The sequence below is a fragment of the Lepus europaeus genome, chromosome 4, assembly GCF_033115175.1.
Source record: "Lepus europaeus isolate LE1 chromosome 4, mLepTim1.pri, whole genome shotgun sequence".
In the NCBI taxonomy this organism is placed as follows: Eukaryota; Metazoa; Chordata; class Mammalia; order Lagomorpha; family Leporidae; genus Lepus; species Lepus europaeus.
The window spans coordinates 107,684,111-107,700,326 of NC_084830.1; the positions used below are offsets into that span (position 1 = coordinate 107,684,111).

General features: G+C 51.4%; 1 long non-coding RNA gene across 5 annotated transcripts in view; it reads right to left on the bottom strand.

Annotated features, from left to right (window-relative positions):
* The window catches only part of LOC133757828 (uncharacterized), a 281,325-nt gene that overhangs the window by 199,418 nt on the left and 65,691 nt on the right, over positions 1–16,216 (bottom strand). For all 5 annotated transcript variants that reach the window (XR_009865741.1, XR_009865740.1, XR_009865737.1 and 2 more), the window contains exon 3: positions 1,273–1,344. This is a non-coding gene — a long non-coding RNA (uncharacterized LOC133757828). The remainder of the gene's footprint in view (positions 1–1,272; positions 1,345–16,216) is intronic.

Genomic DNA, 16,216 nt, shown 5'->3' on the forward strand with positions numbered 1-16,216 from the left:
GTACGTAGGAATGCTTGTCTTCACACAGTCAACTACTCCATAGGATCTGGTTGAGAAGACCATTATAAGCTCAAATGCAGCCATTGTGACTGTCCACCTCCACTGGTTTATATCGTTATCTCTGAGTAATAGAGATGTTACTTTAATCCCTCCTGACATCCTTGCTTCCTTTCTGGACCAACAGCATACTTTTCCTCTAGGGAGCTCCTCCTGCCTCCCCGCCTCCAGGCAGGTCAATCCAGACACCTTGTGTCCCTTTGCCCAATGGGTGGATACTCACCCGAGATGGTCACTGAGCTCCTCTCTCACCCAGGAACATGGAAGCCTGAGGAGAGCGGTGCAAAGCCAAGAAAGGCAGGGCTTGGTGTCCTTGTCAGTAACGCTGCTACCCAGTTCCCCGTGTTATCTGAGCTCCCTCCCTCACCAAACTCAGGCGCTCAGCTTTTCTTCTGACCCCGTGTTTGCCCCCAGTTTGCTACCAACAAATACCCAGAGAGAGTTTCCATTGCTTGCAGCCCTAGAACCTCGCCTAACATACTGAGCAAAACAGTCTCGGCCGATCCCTTACTAGACTTCATCAGGGAATACAGGACTGAAAAGCTGCCCTAGCAGCCTAACCTCATCATTCTAGGGGATTAGCGGACAGAGAGGTTAAGGACACTGCAATTTTGAAAAATTAAGCAACGCAACTGATGTCCCCCAGCTTACAAGTGGCAGTCATGTGTCCCATCTGCCTCTGTTGATTTAGCTGCCCCCAACAGCTTCCATTTTCCAGTTTCCAGGTAGATAACACGCAAAGTGCTCTGGCCAGAAGATCTCAACTGTGGCTATTTTTTCCTCCCTTCCCATTGCCAAGACTGGCCCTCCACTGCCACTAGCCAAGGCTGCCCAAGAGTGCACGCATACTTTCAGCATTCCAATGGGCATCTGCATCCCCAAAAATGCTCACAGCCTGACACTCATCCCACTCCTCCAGCTCTGTGGTCCCGAGGCTCCAGGGAGCTCCAAGTATGGTGTGCAGCAGTTCCCACTCCAGGGATCTCATCAGTGACTCACCGGGGATTGCCACACCGGGCCACGGACGTCCTACTTGTGAGTGTGGCCCTAGTGTGTTTCATTTCCTCCCCAGAGCATGAGTTTATGCTGGGGAGAGAGGCTTGGGGCACCTTCGCAGTAGCTAGCGAGCAGTACTTCCTTATATGCAGAACACAAAATCATCACATAAAAATCTGACCCAACAGCCAGTGTGGGCTTTAAAATAAACAAACTCACCCCTTAAGATGGCTTCTCTGAGCTGGCCAAACCTGCACCTCGGAGTCCCGGGCTGCACTGGTGGTACAGAGCCTAGAAAAATCAGACTCTGGTGATTTTGGGTTCTTGGGGGAACAGCTGGGGACCAAAGCACCCATTTTGCCCTACTGAGCCAAAGGCCTTCAGGTCACCCTCCACACATTCCAGATCTGTGCCCTTGAGAAGGCAGTGACAAAGTTCTAGCTCTTCCAGGTGGGGCTACCCAGGGTGCTCAGGGCAGGGGCAGGAGAGGAACCCAGCCTTGCCTGCCCTGTCCAAGGGCAGGGCCCCCCCAGATCTGTCCTCACGCTCTTCCCCAGTGCTCTAGATGTAGCTGGGTTCCCTGCGCATTTCAGGAGTTGTTCTCCAAACCCCGTCCACCTCTCCACTCCCCAGCCTGAGCAAGGGAAGCTCATCCCCACCTCACCACACTCCTGGGGGCCGCAGGCCTCTCTCTGAGACCCACCAGTGCCCACGCTGATGGTGGGCTCCTTGAGAGTTAGGCCTGGGTCTATTTACCTCTAAGACCCCTGAGGCCAGCCCAGCATCACGCCTTCAGCAGCTGCTCAACAAAGAGAAGACAGCCAAGGCCAGAGGAGGGCCACAGGCGCAAGCGCCACAGCTCCTGCCCCAGGAAGGAGCAGCTCCACCAAGATGTCATCCAGTTCTGCTCTTGCCAGAGTCACCAGGCCCAGGAAAGAGACGGCCTGACCTCACTCTCTGTGCCGCTCCCACAGCCAGCCCTTGCTACCGGGTGGGGACAAACAGTACCTTCATGAGGCTGTAGAATTAAAAATAGCTACCATACGATCCAGCCTTCTCACTGCTGGGTACATATCCAAAGGAAATGAAATCAACATGTTCGAGAGCCATCTGCACGCCCAGGTTCACTGCAGCAGTATTCACAGCAGCCCAGATATGGGATCCACGGGGCCGACCATTGACGAGTGGACAGACAGAGAAAATGGGAGATAGATCCACACCGGAATACCGTTCAGCCAAACAGAATGGAATAATCCTGGCATTTGTGGCAGTGTGGCTGAATCAGGAGGACATTGTGTTAAGTGAAATCAGCCAGGCACAGAAAGACGAACAGCGCATGATGTCTCTTACATGTGCAATCTAGAGAAGTTGATCTCATAGAAGTGGAGGGTGGAGTCGAGGTTATCAGAGACTGGGGAGGGGATGTGGGGAGAGGGGCGAACGGAGAGAAAGCTACGGTTAGGAGAAATCAATCCTGGGGTTCTTGCACAGTAGGCCGACCAGAGTTAACAACAATGTATTGTGTGTTTCAAAATAACCAGAGGGAGGAATTTGGTTGTTCTCATCCCAAAGAAATGATAACTGCTTAAGTCAGTAGATATGGTCATTACCTTGATTTGATTATTACATAATGTACACTTGTATCAAAACATCACACTCTATCCCACAAATATATACTAGGATGTGTCAATCAAACTTTTTTTTTAACAAAAATTGACTCAAAGAATAGCATTTCAGATCAAGGCATCCACATGCAAGTTCAAATTCTGCCTCCATGACTCACTAACTGGATACACATGGGCAAGTTCACTTCTCAATGCTGGAATTTTAGAATCTGAGAAATGGGGATAGTTACGACACGACATCACAGAGTTGTTATTAAGAGAAATGAGTGGCCGGCGCCATGGCTTAACAGGCTAATCCTCCGCCTTGCGGCGCCAGCACACCGGGTTCTAGTCCCGGTTGCGGCGCCGGATTCTGTCCCAGTTGCCCCTCTTCCAGGCCAGCTCTCTGCTATGGCCTGGGAGTACAGTCGAGGATGGCCCAAGTCCTTGGGCCCTGCACCCGCATGAGAGACCAGGAGAAGCACCTGGCTCCTGGCTTTGGATCAGTGAGATGTGCCGCAGCAGCCATTGGAGGGTGAACCAACGGCAAAAAGGAAGACCTTTCTCTCTGTCTCTCTCTCTCTCACTATCCACTCTGCCTGTCAAAAAAAAAAAAAAAGAGAGAGAGAGAGAGAAATGAGTGAGACAATGTAAATAAAACACGGCCTGTGGGCCATGTTAGCTCTTAACAACATCAAAGGTCTACATGGTACAGAGACATAGCCTTAAATAATGTGGAATCGAGAAATTATTTTGTTCTCAATTTTCTCTCAAACCCTTTTTTTTATTATTTGACAGGTAGAGTTATAGACAGTGAGAGAGAGAGACAGAGAGAAAGGTCTTCTTTCTGTTGGTTCACTCCCCAAATGGCCGCTACAGCGAAGCCAGGAGCCAGGTGCTTTCTCCTGGTCTCCCATGTGGGTGCAGGGCCCAAACACTTGGGCCATCCTCCACTGCACTCCTGGGGCACAGCAGAGAGCTGGCCTGGAAGAGGAGCAACCAGGACTAGAACCCGGTGCCCATTTGGGATGCTGGCGCTGCAGGGGGAGGATTAACCGAGTGAGCCATGGCGCCAGCTCCCTCAAACCCTCTCTTCTATGTCATGGGAAAGTCACAGATGAATGCCAGAGGAGGTGACATCTCTATTACCTGCTGCTCTTCCTCCTTAGCAAAGACAAGGATGCCCTGGGCTCACATCCTCAGCAGATGGAAGCATCTAGCCAACATGCTGAAAGTAGTTTCGCCTTTGTTTTATTTACTGTTACGGTTTAATGGCAATTGACACTGGCCTTCTATTTATGATCATGATAGAAATTTTCCACTTCAGAGAAATCTGTTGGTGTTAAACAGTGAGTAGGTTCCAAGAAAAGCATGAAGTTACAGTGTAAGGACAGTCAGTCTTTTCTCTGTATCTGCAGGTTTCACATTCAGGGACTCAACTGGCCACAGATGGAAAATATTTGGAGGGAAATAAATACAGCATCTGGGGGTGATGTTTGGCCTAGTGGTTAAGATCCTGCTTGGGGTGGCCACATCCCATGTGGGAGTGCTTGCATTCAAGTCCCAGCTGCACTCCCAATTCCAGCCTCCTGCTAATGCATACCTGGGGGCCACAGGTGGCAGCTCGAGTGGTTGGGTCCCTGCCATCCACATGAAAGGTCTGGATGGAGTTCCTGGCTCCTGGCCTCTGCCTGCTGCAGCCCCGGCCATTGCAGGCATTTGAGAAGCCAGCCAGCAGGTAAGAGATCTCTGTCTCTCTCCCTCCCTGTCTCTCTGCCTCTCAAATACACAAAATATTTTTTTAAAAAAACAGCATTGGTACTGAACTCTTTTTTCTTGCTGTTATTCCCTAAACAATACAGTATAACGACTATTTACATGGCCTTCACATTGTGTTAGGTGTTACTGATTGTTTAAAAGTACACGGATGTGTGTAGGTTCTATGCAAATACTACACCGTTTTATTTAGGGGACTTACCCGTGCATGGATTTTAGTATGCAGAGAGGTGTCCTAGGGCCTATCCCTCATGGATACCAAGAGATATGGGTGCTTGCAGATGTACTAAGGCAAAAGCATGAAGAGCAGACCCGATGGCCTCAACTGTGAAGAATACTGGTGCATGCTGTGGGCGGGGAGCACCCAGGAGAGGGCCAAAGGCCAAGTCCTGGCTCCCAAGAGAGCCAAGAACTAAAAGTGCTCCCCAAATGGAGCAAAGTGCAAAATGCCAGACACTGCCGTCCCCTCAAGGTAGGTCCCCTGCTCACGGGCTTGGGCCAGGATCAGCATAGGGCAGAGCACTCAGGGACGCTCGGAGGAAGAGGACAGAGAGGTGAGGAGGTGAGGCTTGTAGCAGGCAGCCACCAGCATTCAGGACAACGCCCGGAGCCTCTGAGATGGAAGACTTCACCTGTCACCAAGCCCCGACGCAGCTCCCAGGGAACGGTGGCACCTGCCCGCCTTGTAGCCGGGACAAGTGCTGGAAGGAAAGTGTTTCAGGCTGAAGAGAGGATAGCGGGACCCTTCCGAGCTGGGTGGAGAGTGGACACTCAGGTGACGCCTTGGCCCTGTGATTGTCTTCTCCTTGTCAGACGCGTGTATTGGTCATGCTCACTGGAGGGGACGTCGGTAAACAGGTCAAGGTCACCTTCAAGCCAGTTGCCACTCACAGGCTGGGCACAGCCACAGACGTGGAGAGCCCGCTGTGGCCTGGGGCCAGCCAGCCAAGCCACGCTCTGGGCATGCGCATGGGGAGCCCTGTGCTGAGGACTCCCGCCATGCCTCCTCCTTCAACCAGCGGGAAGCTCCCCATTTATGGAAACAGATCGCTGGAAAATAATGACCACTACTGTTTTCTTCTGGCCTGAATGTCTGCACCCCCCCACCACCACCGCCAAATTCCCAGATGGAAACGCTCACCTCCAATGTGACTGTCCTAGGACATGGCAGGAGGGGGCAGGGCACGTTTGGAAGGGGATTAGGTTCCGAGGGCGGAGCTCCCAGGGACCAGGAAGACTGCCGTCATAACACAGGTCCCAGAGCACTCTCACTCTCCCTCCACCATGCGAGGCAGGCCCAGAAGGCGGCCGCCTGCGCTCCAGGAAGAGCGCCCTCGCCCCACCCTGACCCAGCGGGCACTCAGACGTGCAGCCCCCAGCACGTTGAGAAACACGGGTCTGCTGTTCAGAAGCCACCCAGGCTGTGCACCGTATTTTGTTATGGGAACCCAACCGCACTACGATCCGCTCCCCAGAGGGTACTTCACAAAGCTGGTGGGGAAAATGGAATTAAAAGATCTATTTATCCGGGCTGGCTGGTGCTGTGGCCTCTGCCTGCGGAGCCGGCATCCCATATGGGCGCTGGTTCGAGTTCTGGCTGTTCCACTTCCAATCCAACTGTGCTAATGTGCCTGGGAAAGCACGGGGAGACAGCCCAAGTGCTTGCGCCCCTGCATCGTCGTGGGAGACCCGGAAGAAGCTCCTGGCTCCTGATAGGCTCAGCTCCAGGAGTGAGCCAGCAGATGGAAGACCTTTCTCTTTGTCTCTCCCTCTCTCTCTCTCTCTCTCTGAACCTCTGCCTCTCAAAATGAATAAACAAATCTTTTTTATTTTTTAAAGAATTATTTATTTTATTTGAAAGAGTTACATAGAGAGAGAAGGAGAGCCAGAGGTCTTCCATCCACTGATTCACTCCCCAGTTGGCCGCAACGGCCAGAGGTGCTGATCCGAAGCCAGATGCCAGGAGCTTCTTCTGAGTCTCCCACGCAGGTGTAGGGGCCCAAGCACTTGGGCCATCTTCCACTGCTTTCCCAAGCCATAGCAGAGAGCTGGGTCAGAAATGGAGCAGCCGGGACTAGAACTGGAGACCATAAGGGATGCCTGCACTGCAGGCAGTGGCTTTACCCGCTAGGCCACAGTGCCAGCCCCCAATAAATCTTTTTTTAAAAAAAGGGGGAGGGGGCGGAGCTGTGGCTCACTTGGTTAATCCTCCGCCTACAGCGCCAGCATCCCATATGGGCAAAGGTTCTAGTCCCAGTTGCTCCTCTTCCAGTCCAGCTCTCTGCTGTGGCCGGGGAGGGCAGTGGAGGATGGCCCAAGTACTTGGGCCCCTGCACCCAAGTGGGAGACCAGGAGGAAGCACCTGGCTCCTGGCTTCAGAGCAACATAGCTCCGGCTATTGTAGCCATTTGGGGAGTGAACCAACAGAAGGAAGATCTTTCTGTTTCTCTCTCTCACTGTCTAACTCTATCTGTCAAATAAATTTTAAAAAAAAAGATATATTTACCTCTAAACAAAAAAAGTTTGAAATTCATTGATTTTTCTAATAAGCGTCTTCGTGAACTTTCTGAATGTCATTTATGCACATAGAGTTCAGTTTTATAATTTTATGTGCCAAAATAGCACAGGTTGGTTTTCATTCCATTTCCCACCAACTTTTGGAAGCACCCCCTTATAAAAGATGCATTATCCACTCTGCCTGTCAAAAATAAAAAAAATTAAAAAAAATTAAAAAAAAAAAAGATGCATTATCTCACATCTACATGAGACACTCCCCCGCTTCACAAATTTCACAGAATTTACACATCTGCCTGCCCATTCCACAGATGAGCAAGGTAACAAACACTGGGGAGAGCCAGAGGCTGCCTTGTGAGCCCAGGTCTCCGTGTCCCAAAGCCCACGTCTGGAGCAGGCATTTGGCCTGGTGGGTAAGAGACCCATGTGCCGTAGTGGAATGTCTGGGACCAGGTGCCAGCTCCACTGCTGACTCCAGCTTCCTGCCAGTGCAGACCCTGGGGAGCCACGGGTGATGGCTCCAGTGGTTGGGTCCCTGCCATGCACCTAGAACACCTGGAGTGAGTTCATGACCCCTGGCTTCAGCCCCAGCAGAGAGTGAGCACAAGCATCTGGGGAATGCACCAGCAAACAGAAGTGTGCTTGCTCTCTCTCTACCTATCTCTATCTCTCTCATAAATGAATAGGGGCCAGCGCTGTGGCATAGCAGGTAAAGCCACTGCCTGCAGTGCCAGTATCCCATATGGGCGCCAGTTCAAGTCCCGGATGCTCCATTTCCAATCCAGCTCTCTGCTGTGGCATGGGAGAGCAGGAAAAGATGGCCCAAGCCCTTGAGTCCCTATACCCACTTGGGAGAGCCAGAAGAAGCTCCTGGCTCCTGGCTTCCCGTCCACGCAGCTCCAGCCATCGCAGCCATCTGGGGAATGAATCAGCAGATGGAAGACCTCTCTCTCTCTCTCTCTCTCTCTCTCTGCCTCTCCTTCTCTCAATGTTTAACTCTTTCAAATAAATAAATAACTCTTTTTTAAAAATAAATGAACAAACAAATGATTTTTTTAAAACTCACACTCTTCCCAGCCTGTTGCACCCCTGTGTCATACGTCACTGTCGTGGCAGTGGCAGTGGGAGGGTGTTGGGAGACCGCGGATGTAATCCGCACAGGGAAGAGGAAAGGCACTTCAAACAAGATGACATTTGAACTAAGCACCTACGAATGGGAAGAACACTACTGGCAAAACAAAATAAACCAGGTTACATTCATTCACTCATTCATTCATTCACACATTCTGTGCTGGGTTTCAGGTATTCTACCATGGACCTGCAACACAGTGGTGAAGAGACACAGCTCTATTCCCAGAAAACCAAGGTCCTGGTGGAGAGAGAGAGACAAAGATTATCAAATTATTACTAATTATTTGTGTTTGTTGAGACATACAAACTGGAGAATCCCAGGAAAACCTATTTCTTGATGGTCAAGGGGATTCTTTCTGAGGACCCAAGCTCAAATGATGAGGCAAAGATGCTACCCATGAGAAATAAGGAGAGAATGAATTTCTAGACAGAGGGAACAGAGTGTGCAGAGGCCCTGGGGTGGGCAGGAAATGTTGTGTTCCTGGAACTGAAAATGAGATACATGGAAGCCAGTGAGTCCCGGGAACACACTGCCGAAGGGGACCCTGGGGAGAGAGGTGGAAGAAAAGACAAGAGCTTGCATCTAAGCACAGCAGGAGGCTGTGGAAGGGTCCAGCTTGGAAGGCGCAAGATCCAATCTGCCCTCTAAGGTCAGATCTCTCTTTCCTCTTCTGTAAAATGGGGGGAAGGGAGCAAGCGCAGGGCCAGGTACTGCAGCACAGCGAGTTAAGCTGCTACTTAAGACACCCACATTCCACAGAGGACTCCCCCTGGAATTCCACCTGCAATCAAGTCCTGCTTCCTCTGCTCCCTGCTCATAGGCCTGTGAGGCAGCAGGTGTTGGCCCAAGTGTCTGAGTTCCTGACATCCAGGGGAGACCTGGTTGGAATTCCTGGCTCCTGGCTTCAGCCTAGCCCAATCCCAGATGCTGTGGGCATTTGGGGAGCGAGCCAGGGGATAAAAAGGGTGTGTGTATGTGTGTGTGTGTGTGTGTGTGAGTGAGTGTGTGAGAGAGAGAGAGAGAGAAGAGAGAGAAAAACTACTTTTCAAACACATAAATCTTTTTAAAAAGAGACAGAGAATGTGTGCAAGGTGCTGAGCACCCCGCCTGTGCAAAATGGATGGAGGTTCTCACCTGGGCACACGCATCCACACTGTTGGAACCCGCACTGCTGGGCCCCACGCCCAAGAACTCAGAGGAAGGAGCTCTGCGAGAGACCCAAGGATTTGCACATCTTACAAGTTCCCAGGATGTTGGTCCAGAGATCCCACTGTCACACCCTTGGATTAGCAAGAACAATAAAGAAGTGGGAGGCAGCTTGGGGACACTACTGGCAGCAGTTAGAAGTTGGTGGAGTAAAATGACACCAGTGAGATGGGGAATGGTGGCTCAGAATCAAAACACAGTCACCTCTCCTCATCCACATGACACACATTCCAAGCCCCCTAATGGATGCCTAAAACCACAGAGTACCAAATCCTACATAAACTGTGGGTTTTCTCCTATAGATACATATACCATATAAAGTTTAATTTCTAAACTAGGCACATTAAGAGATTAACAGTAATTGGGTACCCTGGCACTGTGACGCAGTGGGTAAAGCCACCGCCTGCAGTGCCGGCATCCCATATGGGCTCTGGTTCGAGTCCCGGCTGCTCCACTTCCAATCCAGCTATCTGCTATGGCCTGGGAAATCAGTGGAAGATGGCCCAAGTCCTTGTGCCCCTGCACCCACGTGAAAGACTCGGAAGAAGCTCCTGGCTCCTGGCTTCAGATCAGCCCATCTCTGGCCGTTGTGGCCAGCTGGGGAGTGCACCAGCAGATGGAAGACTACTCTCTCTGCCTCTCCTTCTCTCTGTGTGTAGCTCTGACTTTCAAATAAATAAATAAATCTTAAAAAAAAAAAAAAAAAACAGTAATTGAGGCTGCTGTGTGGCTCAGATGAGTAAAAGTCGCCACCTGCAACACCAGGAACCCACAAACTAGTTTGAATCCCGGCTGCTCCACTTCCAATCCGGCTCTCTGTATGGCCTGGGAAAGCAGTGGAAGATGGCCCAAGTGCTTGGGCGCCTGCACTCATGTGGGAGACCTGGAGGAAGTTCCTGGATCCTGGCTTCAGCCTGGCTCAACCCTGCCTGTTGCAGCCACTTGGGAAGTGAACCAGTGGTTGGAAGCACTCACTCGCTCTCGCTCTCTCTCTCTCTCTCTCTCTCTCTCTCTGTCTCTTCCTTTCTCTCTCTCTCTAACTCTTTCAAATAAATAAATGATCTTTAAAAAAAAAAAAAAGCTGTGAACAAGGCTGGCTAGCTGAGGATGGACAGAACTGGGTGAAGGACTGGACATGGAGGATGAGGGAACAGGAAAAACCAGACAGCGATGGCGGCAGCCACAGAAATGGGGAACACGTTGAGAGGAGCAGGGGGATTGGGGGTTTGGGAACCGCAGTACACACCTGGGATCTCGCTGGCAACAGCCAGACGGCCTTGGAACACGGGCACGCAGTGTCTTCACGGGGGCAGTGGTCACTCCCTTTCCACTGTAGCCCCAGAGCCCAATCCAAGGCTTCCTGGAGGCTAAATATGCAGAACACAGCTTAAAGAACAGATGGAGACGGAGGAAGCAGCGTGCCAAAGGCAAGGGGCGTGACAGTCACCATGTCACCGGAGGCCGCAGCGCTTAGTCCAAGGCTGGAGGCGCCCACACACAGACGCTACCGCCTCCTCATCTGTGCATGCGCAGGAGAATGTGGGGGCTGGGGCGCGAAAGACAGAAGGGGACCATCCAGGCCAGGGGCCTGCCTTTGGGAGCCGGAGATCTCAGCCTCTTGGGTGAGGGCTGGGCGGGAAAGGCTGGAGCAGTGAACACAGTGAGTGCGAGGGCAGAGAAACCCGGTTCACTTGGGCTTTTCATAATGCAAACCAGGGGGAAACCAAGCTGCACCACCCGGAGAAACGCGGAGAGAGGGATGGGGAGAGAGGGAGAGAGGGCCCAGGGGACAGGACAGAAGCACGGATCCCCCGAGGCCACCTGCCCGCCGAGGGCGGAGGGGGCTTCGCCTCCAAACCCCAACCTCTCACACCGACCTGGAGCTCTGGGTCCTCGCCCCACTCCGCGAGCAGGCGTGATGGACCCTCTGCCTCCCCGCTTACCAACGTGTAAATTAACAGGCTGTAATTCCAGCCAGGGGTTCTGGTGACATCATAACCACAGAGCCACAAGCTCAGTTCACCAGAAGCCCCAAGATGGAATTACACCCTTTTTTTCCTAATCCAGGGAGCTCTGGTCACTGCCATTTTTTCATGACATAATGGAAGTGAGCACTCCTTTAACCGTTTGTGTGTGGCCTCTCTCCTGCCCTCTCCGCCCACCCTGCCAAGACTTCCTGCAGGAGACCCCCAGCCCTCCCAGGCTCCGCTTCCCGCAGCCTGTCTCCCTTCCCCTCTCATCTGTGCTGCGGCTTCTATCTTACAGTGTTGCTTTTTGGCACTAGCGCTGTGGCGTAGCGGGTAAAGACACTGCCTTCAGCACCAGCATCCCATATGGACACTGGTTCGAGTCCCAGTTGCCATGCTTCTCATCTGGCTCCCTGCTGATGGCCTGGGAAGGCAGTGGAAGACAACCCAAGTCCTGAGGCCCCTGCACCCAAGTAGGAGACCCGGAAGAAGCTCCTGGTTCCTGGTTTCAGCTTGGCTCAGCCCTGGCCATTACAGCCATCTGGGGAATGATTCTCTCTCTCTCTCTCTCTCTCTCTCTCTCTTACTTCCTTAAAATAAATAAAACAAATTTTCATTTTCAAGAGAATCCCAGTCTCTTCGGTGCTGGAGACCTGGATTATGATCCCCAAAGTGGCAGGAAAACGAAGCCGTGTTTGAAAGGAATCAGAAGATGTAAGCCGGCGCCGTGGCTTAACAGGCTAATCCTCCGCCTTGCGGCGCCGGCACACAGGGTTCTAGTCCCGGTTGGGGCACCGGATTCTGTCCCGGTTGCCCCTCTTCCAGTCCAGCTCTCTGCTGTGGCCCGGGAAGGCAGTGGAGAATGGCCCAAGACCTTGGGCCCTGCACCTGCATGGGAGACCAGGAAAAAGCACCTGGCTCCTGGCTTCGGATCAGCACGATGCGCCGGCCGCAGCAGCCATTGGAGGGTGAACCAACAGCAAAGGAAGACCTTTCTCTCTGTCTCTCTCTCTCACTATCCACTCTGCCTGTCAAAAAATAAATAAATAAATAAATAGAAAGGAATCAGAAGATTGTACGACTTCCTGAAGGCGAACGACGGTCCCCAGCCTGTGATTTGCTCTTGAGCCCTGATTTTCATCAGCCGCTTTGCTAAAGACAAAGTCTGCCAGGACATCACCTGACCCGCTCCTCTACTTCCCCATCTGAAACCGGAAGCTGATACCTAAACTCCTGCGGGAGCCTCACCCAGGGGAAAAAGCTGCCAGGGCGGGCGAGGAGAGAAAGAGCAGTCACCTGCTGACCCTTGGCTGGTTCTCAAGCCCTTTCACAGAGATGTTTGCTTCCTCATTTTGTGGAGGAGGGAGATAGGAGCTCAGAGATGTGCAGTGTTTTGCCCAGAGTGCCACGGCTGCCGACTATAGTGGTAGCTGCTCACTCGGAGTCTCCTCTGCTACATTCTCAATCCCCTACACTCAACCAGCGTCGGAAGATATTAAATGAAAAATCCCAGGGAGAGACAATTCATGGGTTTTAAATTGCAAGTCCCTCTGAGTCGGATGAAGACATTTCACGTGGCCCGGCTCCGTCCCACCTGGCTGTGACGCATGCCCTTGTGCAGCGTGTCCACAGGGTGTATGCTGCCCTCCTGTTAGGCTCCTGCTCACTGGCTCAGCCGTCGGATGGACTGTGGGGCTATCATAGAGCCTGTGTCCAAGGACCCTTACATAGTAGCCAGCTGCTACATCACAGCACCTCTGTGACCCCCACCGCACCTTAGCACACAGACACTGTGCCATCTCGCATCCCCACAACAAAGGTGAGTTCAAGAAGATTCTCTGAAGGATGGAGAGAAAAAATGCATTCAAATAACTCATTACAGTGTATTATTATAATTCTACTTTATTTTTAGTTAGCGTTAAGCTCTTACTGGGTCTGGTTTATGAATGTTACTTTGCCATGGGTACATACAAATGCATAGAAAGAAACAGCACATATGTAAGATTAGATTCTATCTGTGCTGTCACGCATCCACCGGGCATCTGGGAATGAGTATAAAACCCCTGGATCTGAACCCACTCTGTCTGACTCGGAGGCTGAGAATGCTCTCTAATGGCCTTCCGCACAAAATATCTCAATAATAAATGTTGCACAGGGCTCCAAAAGGGCTGTAATGATTGATCTTTTAATATTGGAAGGGATAAAAACTCTATGTTATTTTAGGGTGCAATAAGAGACCAAAAAAAAGACATTTAAATGTTCTCTGTGTGTGTTTTGTTTCAATAAAAAAAGGAAATTATTTCAAAATGATTATGATGTCCCCCAACCAAAAAAAAATGGCTTCACATCAATATCATACAGCAGAAATGAGGCAGATCAGCATTGCCGATGGTCACTTACAGGAGAGTGCGAGTTCATGGTGCACCTGCCATGCCGGGTGTGCTGGGAATGTCCCCTGAGGGCAAGAGGACAGCGAGTGGTAGGGGCCCAGTGACATCAGGGCTGGGCGAAACCTGATGATGTCATAATTCCACAGACAGCTGCACCTGAGGCATCTCACAGAGGGCACAGGGCCACCTGCAAACATCTGAGAAGATGACCTGGAGGGAAGTGGGGGTTACAACAGAAAAAGACTGAGCATCCAGAAAATGCGTCTCTGCCCCTAAGGAAGCACAGGTTAGGCTGAGGAAGACGTGGAGCCTGCGGCCTGAGTCCTCCAGCGTCAGGCACAGCGAGCAGCGTGCTCCAGAGACTCCGACAGGGAAACGCCACCAGCACACATCACACAGGCTGCAGAGCGGAAGCGGGAGCCACACCGCACAAGCAGGCGTCTTGCTCCTCCAGCTTCAACACGACTTGACAAAATCCCCTAGTGATGGAGAACAATGTATTCATTCCCAGCAGCAAACATTTAATTTCCAAATTAGTCCCATATCATTGTATTGCATGCTGGGAAACCATCATCATCTTCTAAATGTAGAAAGATAATTTGCAAACATCTTGTGGGTTTTCCTCCCAGTTGAAATGTGCAGAATCCCATGGGCTGGCCTATCACATGGACCGGCAGGCAAAGCCAGTCTCAACCCACTGCCTAGAAAGCTGCACCCAAGGCTTCTGCTGAGGCAGTGGCTAAGAGGACAGGCTCTGGGGCCAGAACACCCAGCCCCAAACGTGGCTTATTGATCTCGACAAGCTTTTCAAACTTTATGTGCCTTGGTCTCCTTGTCTGTAGAATAAGGATAGGAGAGCCCCACGTGTTATGTTTGTTCTGAGGATAATTATGGAATACACAGAAATCATTTAAGACTGTAGAATAGATGCTCAATAAATGGTGGATACAAGCCTTCTCTTCTCCATCACTACACTTGTGTTGGCTGGAACGTTCATCAGTGATGGAAAGCCTGACTCAAACTTAGCTCCCATAACTGAAGGAAGATCCAGCTTCAGACACAGCTTGATTCAGGGGCTCCAGTGGTGTTGTCAGACTCCGCCTCTCTCTCTTTCCATCTCTTACCTTTCCCTACTCTGGCATAGCCCTATTCTCAGACAAGCTGTCTCCTCATGGTGGCAAGAGGGCTGCAATATGCCAGCCATCTCAGGTTATACTCCCACAGGAAAAACAAACAAAATAGGTCTCAGTAAGTCCTGCTCAATTCAAGGATTCAGTCTGCTAGGGATTGCATTTAGCCAAGTAGTTAAAATGCCCACGTCCCACTCAAAGTACCTGGGCTCCATACCCAGCTCCAGCTCTTGACCCCAGCTTCTTGTACTGCAGACCCGGGAGGCAGTGATGACAGCTCAAGTCACGGCATTCCTCTACTGGCTTGGGAGACCTGGGCTGAGCATCTGGCTCCTGGCTTTGGCCTGGTCCAGTCACAGCCATTGCCAATATTTGGGGAGTGAATCAGCAGATGGGAGAGCTCTCTCACTCTCTCTCTCTCACTCTGATTTTCAAAATAAATAAATAAATCCTTTAAAAATTTATTTATTATTTTTACATTCCATCTAATGCACATTGGGAATCTTTGCCCATCATTTCTGTCGCTGTTGACAAGGTTGAGCATTTGTCACACATTTGCTGACATCTCTGGGTTAAAGGGTGCTAACCTCATTATCTTATCCAAAAGGTTTCATGTACCTGGTGCACAAAATGATAGGACAGTGGGACTCAAAGACACGGGCTTCCTGCATGGGGGATTCCTGGACCCACCAAGTCAGAGCTGCCTCTCCTTGGATTCAAGCCCTGTCTCCTGCCACCTGCCCCTGGGCTGCAGCCCTCTGTGGAGACAGCACCCAGCGTGGCCACGTTCCACCCCACCCGACACCTGGCCACGCCCAAGCGCCTTCCTCTCACACACGCTCCACCCCCAAGGCCCAGACAACAGCCTCTTAGCTCCTGGGCTGCTTCCTCCCTCCACACAGCCTGCAGAATGCTGAGCTTTAATTGCTTCCAATTCTGATGACGTCAGGCTTGATCAAGTTCCTATTCCTTTCTAAATACTTGGTGAAATGCACTCCCCCAGCTGCCCATACCCCCAGCTGTCAACACCACGGTGCTGGAAGAGAAAACCTACCACGCGTGCACAGAGTCTGCACAGAGTCTGAACCCCGCGGTCCCAGGAGTTTGCCGCCTCTGCACCTGCAGAGCTGGGAGCCGGGCATCTCCCCACCGACAGGTGTGGTCCCCGTGGTGGGCTCCCCAGGTTCGGACCCAGGTAAGGCCTGTTCTCTGTAAGGACTTGACGGAAATTCCACCAGACTCTCTGCTGTAGTGCAAGACCATAGACTATGGTATAAAGAAAAGGGATTCTTTTCTCGTAATTCCTGATCCTGGCGAGCCCAAGGGCACAGTGCCAGCATCTGGCCAGGGCCTCCTTGCTGCCTTATTTGGCCTAAGGATATCTTTCCATTTTGACGTTTTTATTACATTCTCTCTACATTTAGTAAGTGGTGCTATTTTTATT